This window comes from Schistocerca cancellata, chromosome 8 (assembly GCF_023864275.1).
Source record: "Schistocerca cancellata isolate TAMUIC-IGC-003103 chromosome 8, iqSchCanc2.1, whole genome shotgun sequence".
Taxonomy (NCBI): Eukaryota; Metazoa; Arthropoda; class Insecta; order Orthoptera; family Acrididae; genus Schistocerca; species Schistocerca cancellata.
In genome coordinates this window covers 26,203,183-26,210,189 of record NC_064633.1, presented here as the reverse complement: position 1 = coordinate 26,210,189, position 7,007 = coordinate 26,203,183, and positions in this window count along the sequence as shown.

Sequence of the window (7,007 nt, the reverse complement as noted above, 5' to 3'; positions counted from 1 at the left end):
CAACCATCTGCACGAACAGTTCGACGACACTTGCAGCAGCATGGACTATCAGCTCGGAGACCATGGCTGCGGTTACCCTTTGAAACATCCCCTTAGAAAAATTATATACGACTGTGCTTAAACTGACACACAATATTTTTTTTTTTAGCGCAACGCAATCTGACTTTCAAAAATCCCTACAAAGGAATGGCCCTGACTAACATTAATCTATACCTTTCACAAATCACTTACCTCACCAAAAATCTCCGTTACTCGAACTACTGCAATACGGCGAGCGCCACTACTGCCAGCTAAATAAAAGATTCAAACTACTGAAGGCACTAACTACTGATAGGCATAGTTAGAAAATGAAAGATTTTGATAGAGAACAAACAATGTATTTACCTTAATAGTCATCAAAAGTCATAATATGTACAGCAGTTCATGACATCCAGTATTGCAAATTTCAAACCTCCGCCATCTCTCTCCTCACATCCACCACTGCTGGCGGCTCACCTTCAACTGCGCAACGCTACGCGCTGTTAACATCCAGCTGCCGCTGCCCAACACTACAATGGCAGACAACAATGCAAACTAGCCACAGACTGCACACAGCACAGCCAGTGATTTTCATACAGAGCGCTACGTAACGTTGCCAATAAGAAAACATAAACAGCCTACTTACATAGCCCCCATGCTCCCCACAAAAAATTTTACAAATTGTTTTGGGCAGTGGCCAATAATGATTTGAAAAAATTTTTCATAATTATAGTAAGATAAATATCAAATGCACACACTTATTAATGCAATGTTGGTCAAAAGTTAAAATTTTCTCACAGTCCATAAAGACAGTCCTGATCATTCATCACAGTGAAACTGCCGTTTCTTTTCTCAAAGTCTGAGCAGTAAAAGACAATGCACACAGAAGTAGTGGATTTCCATGCAGTCTTGAAGAAGTAGTGTTGTCCTTCCAACGGAAAGACAGTGCTGACTCTTGACATGCAGACAGGTAATGGGCCACAACAGAGCAAACCCACAGCAGAGTCAGTCGAAGTTTTGAAGAATATTGGTAGGTAGGTCATCACAGAGTAGACCCACTGTAGTCCTGGTAGAGAGTATGGTATTGGTGGGCCACCAGAGGTGCAGACCCACTGCAGTCCTTGTAGAAATAATGGTACTGGTGAGTCAGCAAAGGTGTAGACCCACTGTAGTCCTTGTAGAAATAATGGTATTGGTGGGTCATCAAAGGTGTAGACCCACTGTAGTCCTTGTAGAGGTTGTGGTATTGGTGGGCCACCAGAGGTGCAGACCCACTGTAGACTTTGTAGAAACGGCCAGCAGCCAACTGTTGCGACTGTGCAGGTGCACAATCACCATCGAAGAGTCTTGCAGTTAATATAGCAAGTCCATAACCACCACTTGTGCACTCACAAAGTTTTTGGAATTGTCCTTAGAAGTCTTGCAGACAATATAGCAAGTCCATAAACCACCACTTGTAGACTCACGAAGTTTTTGGAATTGTCCTTAGAACCAGCAATGCTGTTATCCAGTCCCTTTCTGAATTAGTAACACACGTGCAAACATTAACAGTCCCTACTTCTCACATATTGTCCATATACTATGACCAACAGAAACGTGTGCAGTGAAATGTAACTTACAAGTTAATTAATTTGATGAACTGGTGTCAATTACAATATTATAACATAAGAATACAATAACAAAGGTACAAAATACATCATTAAAGAACATAACAATACAGATAACATTTGTAGTACAGGCTTTACAAAAGAATCGAAATAACATATACATCAGGGTTACAGGAATTATGGCATGAGTACATACATAAAAGATCAGAATAACTTTTGAAACATCAACTTTACACATGAGCAACAAAACAGAACAGATAAATAATGTCTAAGCATATTTACAGGGTAAATAACATATTATTAATGCCAATTATATTTGAGGATAACAGTATTCCTCATCATAGTGAATATAGCTTAGTATTAGAAAAATTCTACAACATAAATCGTATTAGCTAAACACATAAAGACAGGAAGAACACAAATACCCAAGGGTACACAAACACATAGTGGGATAACACAAAAGGAAAGGACAGGGTTCGTTTTCAGTGTAACATTTGGTACTGCAGTCCAACCCAAAACTTCATTCCATAGATCTTTCGTCTTATTTCAACCTTTGCTTCCACCAAAAAAATCCTATTCAAGCATGCTTTCTGTATTTATATGTTCACATATTTCTTACCTCATTATTCATTTCCAAGAAAATCCTATCTATACCTGTACTTTGTTTGTATAACTCCTCAGTGCATTTCTTCAAATTCATTGCAACTCATTCTCTTATATAGTCTTTCTTAAGCTAACTTAAATCTACTGAGCTCAGATGCTAAACTAAGGGACGAGGCAATGCAGCAGCACAAAACAATTAACACAAACAGCAATGACAAAAAAAAATGGAAATTGCAAAGCAAGCTACAGTAAATCTAAATTACCAAGCAATGCAACATTACAACTAATATGAGCCAATGTGCAGCAACAAGAAAAATAAATCAATAGTAAAACTAGCTTAACAGAGTAATACAAAGTGAAATTTAGTAGCACTATGCCTGGCAAATAGCAGCAGCAACTTATATCTAAACATGACAAAGCTCAAGCAGAAAAAATATTACAGTAAAAATGGCCATGTTTAATATCTATGTCACATCTTAACACTAGAGTGATGAATCACAAAAACTTACTCTACAAAAAAAATTACCAAGTAGTTGAAAAGAAAATTATGTATTCAGAAGATTCCAGGTTCGAATCCTGGCAGGGTCACCATATCAAACATCCCCTTAGAAAAATTATATACGACTGTGCTTGAACTGACACACAATATTTTTTTTTTTTAGCGCAACGCAATCTGACTGTCAAAAATCCCTACAAAGGAATGGCCCTGACTAACATTAATCTATACCTTTCACAAATCACTTACCTCACCAAAAATCTCCGTTACTCGAACTACTGCAATACGGCGAGCGCCACTACTGCCAGCTAAATAAAAGATTCAAACTACTGAAGACACTAATACTGATAGGCATAGTTAGCAAATGAAAGATTTTAATAGAGAACAAACAATGTATTTACCTTAATATTCATCAAAAGTCATAATATATACAGCAGTTCATGACATCCAGTATTGCAAATTTCAAAACTCCGCCATCTCTCTCCTCACATCCACCATTGCTGGCGGCTCACCTCCAACTGCGCAACGCTATGCGCTGTTAACATCCAGCTGCCGCTGCCCAACACTACAATGGCAGACAACAATGCAAACTAGCCACAGACTGCACACAGCACAGCCAGTGATTTTCATACAGAGCGCTACGTAACGTTGCCAATAAGAAAACATAAACAGCCTACTTACACCTTGACGCTGCATCACAGACAGGAGCGCCCGCGATGGTGTACTCAACGACGAACCTGGGTGCACGAATGGCAAAACGTCATTTTTTCGGATGGATCCAAGTTCTGTTTACAGCATCGTGATGGTCGCATCCATGTTTGACGACATCGCGTGTATTCGTCATCGCCATACTGGCGTATCACCCGGCGTGATGGTGTGAGGTGCAATCGGTTACACATCTCTGTCACTTCTTGTTCGCATTGACGGCACTTTGAACAGTGGACGTTACATTTTAGGTGTGTTACGACCCGTGGCCCTACCCTTCATTCGATCCCTGCGAAACCCTACATTTCAGCAGGATAATGTACGACCGCATGTTGCAGGTGCTCTACGGGCCTTTCTGGGTACAGGAAAAGTTCGACTGCTGCCCTGGCCAGCACGTTCTCCAGATCTCTCACCAACTGAAAACGTCTGGTCAATGGTGCCCGAGCAACTGGCTCGTCACAATACGCCAGTCACTGCTCTTGATGAAATGTGGTATCGTGTTGAAGCTGCATGGGCAGCTGTACCTGTACACGCCATCCAAGCTCTGTTTCACTCCATGCTCAGGCGTATCAAGGGCGTTATTACGGCCAGAGGTGGTTGTTCTGGGTACTGATTTCTCAGGATCTAAGAACCAAAATTGCGTGAAAATGTAATCACATGCCAGTTCTAGAATAATATATTTCTCCAATGAATACCCGTTTGTCATCTGCATTTCTTCTTGGTGTAGCAATTTTAATGGCCAGTAGTGCAGATGCTGGTGCTCCCAATACAGCAAATGTGAATCAGAGACGGGTCATAGTATAAACATCCGTGAGTGAGGACCAAGAATGCTCCATAGCGCCGGCGATGCAACTCAGACCCACCGTAGTTAGTCTCGGACAGCTGCGCTCGACGCCGCCGACGTACAGATGGCTCTGTTGTAGAGAACGTGGGCGCAGTTCTGCGGCTGCAGCTCCGAACGCTGGTCAGACGCTAAGATGCGCCCTCTGGGCCGCCACTTCCGTTCCCAGCTGCGCGCTCCGAATTGCGATCTCTTCACACTGTCTGTTTATTTCCTAACGTCTTCCTACACCCAGCAATATTTTCCCGCTAAACCATATACGAGTATGTCCGGCAATAGCGAAAAGTGCGTACACGGCGGCCCAATAGCGCGGATTCCCTCAAGCACGCAGAATTCTCCCGAGATGTATCATGATAGCAGTGCAATGATATCGCAAATCGCCTTCCATTTCAAAAAGCAGTCGTTTCAGCTATGTCGCCATGACGTAACTGACTGATTTAGTGATAGTATAGCTTCACACCCGGCACTAGCCTCACATGAGGTCCTCTGAAATTAAAGAGCCGCACATGAGGCTAGACCCATTATTTCAGCACTCAATGTTTATTCGGAAAAGCAAGCGACGGTTGTCTGCAAAAGATTTTTTTTCGTTAACATAGCAAAGAGGCCCTCTCCAGCTGTTTGCCTGGTGACTCGGCCACAGTTCTGTCGCTAGGCTGGTCCATTGTGTAAAAAACACAACAGCCTCTGGGTCACCTGGCTGCGCGCTGATGATCCAACTTACGCGGACACAGGCTGCAGAGGGCGCAATCACCACTCATGGCAGAGAGCCGTCCTTTTCCAGCAGAAGTCTGGTGTGTCCTGTCCCAAATGCAAGGTACTGTCCCTTCCCACACTCACAAGAGTCATCCAGCAAACAGGCTGTTCCAGCACCAAGTTAAAATGAAAAGATCTGTGGCTAGGAAAACTGCAGTATTTCTCGTTTCTGGGATTCGATGCAATTCAATAAACATTGCCCATGTAATCCGCACCGTTGTCTTCCTTTCCTCCCTTAATCGATTTCGCATGGAATGAAAAAGGCATCGAAATAGCTTGCCGCGTTTCGAGCGTAGTCTTGCGTTTGCGTTGTCTTAGCTGAAGGAAACGGAGAGAGCGAGACGCGGTGCCGACACCTAGCCGACAGCTCTCGAAAATCACCAAGTTGGCCTCCGTGCTTAACATCATCCGACAGGCAGATCACCATGGGCAGTGTCATGAGACACTAACAAGTGAACCTCCCCATCGCACCCCCCTCAGATTTAGTTATAAGTTGGCACAGTGGATAGGCCTTGAAAAACTGAACACAGATCAATCGAGAAAACAGGAAGAAGTTGTGTTGAAATATGAAAAAAATTAGTAAAATATACAAACTGAGTAGTCCATGTGCAAGATAGGCAACATCAAGGAGAACGTGAGCTCAGAAGCGTCGTGGTCCCGTGGTTAGCGTGAGCAGCTGCGAAACGAGAGGTCCTAGGTTCAAGTCTTCCCTCGAGTGAAAAGTTTAATTTTTTATTTTCAGTTTATGTGACAAACTCTTATGTTTTCATCACTTTTTTGGGAGTGATTATCACATCCACAAGAAAACCTAAATCGGGCAAGGTAGAAGAATCTTTTCACCCATTCGCCAAGTGTACAAGTTAGGTGGGTCGACAACATATTCCTGTCATGTGACGCACATGCCGTCACCAGTGTCGTATAGAATGTATCAGACGTGTTTTCCTGTGGAGGAATCGGTTGACCTATGACCTTGCGATCAAATGTTTTCGGTTCCCACTGGAGAGGCACATCCTTTCGTCTACTAATCGCACGGTTTTGCGGTGCGGTCGCAAAACACAGACACTAAACTTATTACAGTGAACATACACGTCAATGAACGAACGGACAGATCGTAACTTTGCGAAAATAAAGAAAATAAAATCTTCAGTCGAGGAAAGACTTGAACCAAGGACCTCTTGTTTCGCAGCTACTCACGCTAACCACGGGACCACGGCGCTCCTGAGCTCACGTTCGCATTGATGTTGCCTATCTTACACATGGACTACTCAGTTTGTATATTTTACTAATTTTTTTCATAGTTCCACACAACTTCTTCCTGTTTTCTCGATTGATCTGTGTTCAGTTTTTCAAGGCCTATCCACTGTGACAACTTATAACTAAATCTGAGGGTGGTGCGATGGGGAGGTTCCCTTGTATGGAGAAGTTTTGAATTTAATCCAAGACTAGTGATCTTCTGGAAATGCAGTTATTGTTTTACTTTCCGTGCTTGCAGTTAAATTACAGGACGTGGGTTCTGTCTTTCATGCAAAAACACTGCTTTTTCTTTTTACGCAACATGTTTCGGCAGCTTTGTGCCATCATCAGTGCAATAGCAGAAGGCAAACAAGTTTTAAATTAAAACACTACACTTTTTAAAGGAACATTATTTAACACGTTAAAGGAATTTTACATAAAAACAACACAAACAGCTACAGGAGCTTTCACACACACACACACACACACACACACACAGAGAGAGAGAGAGAGAGAGAGAGAGAGAGAGAGAGAGAAAGGAAACAAATTTTAAATTCGGCGCCAAACTCTCTCGAGAACAAATGAACGCTAACTGGATTAGGAAACACGCTCAGCGCGTTTTAATTACACAAAGTGATCTAAGATGTGCGTGAAGTGCCCTCCTAACACAAAAGAAGAAGGATCAGTCACAACAAAACGTGAGTAATAACGAGTATGCATGCAAAACATTTTGCAAAGCCTTCCCCTGTTT